Source organism: Littorina saxatilis, linkage group LG15, assembly GCF_037325665.1.
Source record: "Littorina saxatilis isolate snail1 linkage group LG15, US_GU_Lsax_2.0, whole genome shotgun sequence".
In the NCBI taxonomy this organism is placed as follows: domain Eukaryota; kingdom Metazoa; phylum Mollusca; class Gastropoda; order Littorinimorpha; family Littorinidae; genus Littorina; species Littorina saxatilis.
In genome coordinates, this window is record NC_090259.1 from 38,612,673 (window position 1) to 38,614,232 (window position 1,560).

Below are 1,560 nucleotides of genomic sequence, written 5' to 3' on the forward strand. Positions count from 1 at the left end.
ACACAGAGTAATTGCGCAAAATAAGTTTTTTTTATCAATATCATTAAATCATATCACAAAGTTAAAAGTGTATATAAGATGAAGCATGAGATAAAGAGAGAGAGAGATAAAGAGAGAGAGAGAGAGAGAGAGAGAGAGAGAGAGAGAGAGAGAGAGAGAGAGAGAGAGAGAGAGAGAGAGAGAGAGAGAGAGAGAGAGAGAGAGAGAGATGGCCTCGGCCATCAGAGCCGACAGTATTATTGTATTGTATTGTATTGTAAAACCACGACTACTGAACGTTCACTCAGTCGTCTATCTGTCTGGGCTTCTCACTTCTTTTGTGAACTCTTAGTCATAAAGAAAGAGTTAACACTGGTCTTCTCCACTCAGTTAGACATGTTGACTTGCTGCAGTTTGATTTCTGCTAAACTGACTCAGAGAGTGGATCATGGAGCAAAAGGAGAAATGTTATATTCTTTTAGAGCAGCATCTTGAATCTTTGGATACAAACAAAAAAGATGCATTTTGTATAACTCAAGAAAAGTACAAGAAGATTGAAGCGTGTCTGCATTCTAGCCCCGGACAAAAATCCCAACATGGAGCAAAATTCAAACACTGGAGCCAAAAACAGTTCAAATTGGAAGAAATTGGTGCAAGGAACATTGTGTACTGCAAAAAATCCAACAAGCCAGTCATCACACAGGACAGACTTTTCGACATCGTTTTCCAATGTCATGGACATGTAGGACATTCCGGACGTGATAAAACATGGGCAGAAATCAAAGCACATTACGCTGGCATCAAATGGACTGTTGTTGATTTGTTTTTGAAGACATGCACAAGCTGTAGCACACGACAGCCGACCAGATATCCTCCAGCAGGTAGACCTCTGATCAATTTGGAATTTCTGCAGCGCGTCCAGATTGATCTGGTGGACTTTCGAAGTAGGCCTGTTGGCGAGTTCTGTTGGATCCTACATGCACGTGACCATTTTACCAAGTTCAGCTAGACTTATGCACTGAAATCAAAGACTGCTGTAGAGGTCGCTGATAACCTCTTCAGTCAGTTTTGTCAGTTTGGAGCTCCAAGGTTATTGCAGAGTGACAATGGCCGCGAGTTCACTGCCCGAGTGATCAACAACTTGGAGACCCTTTGGCCAGATATGAAGATCATTCATGGAAGACCATGCAAGACACCCCCAGTCTCAAGGTAAGAATAATATAAATCTTACTAATCCAACTACTATTCTCTCTCTCTCTCTCTCTCTCTCTCTCTCTCTCTCTCTCTCTCTCTCTCTCTCTCTCTCTCTCTCTCTCTCTCTCATTCACCTCATTCACACAAACACAGGCCTACTTAAGTACTTGCCTTTCTTGACGTCCGTTGTGTTCCTATGTCTTGATGTTGCGTGGAGCGTGGTAATGGTGACCTACAGGTGAAACTGGGGAAATGGATGGATGCACATGGACCAAACTGGACTGAAGGCCTGAAAATAGTTACCAGTGCTATCAACACATCTGTTTCAAGCACTACAGGAAAGTCTCCATACCACCTTGTCTTCGGACAGTTGCCAAGACGTAACTG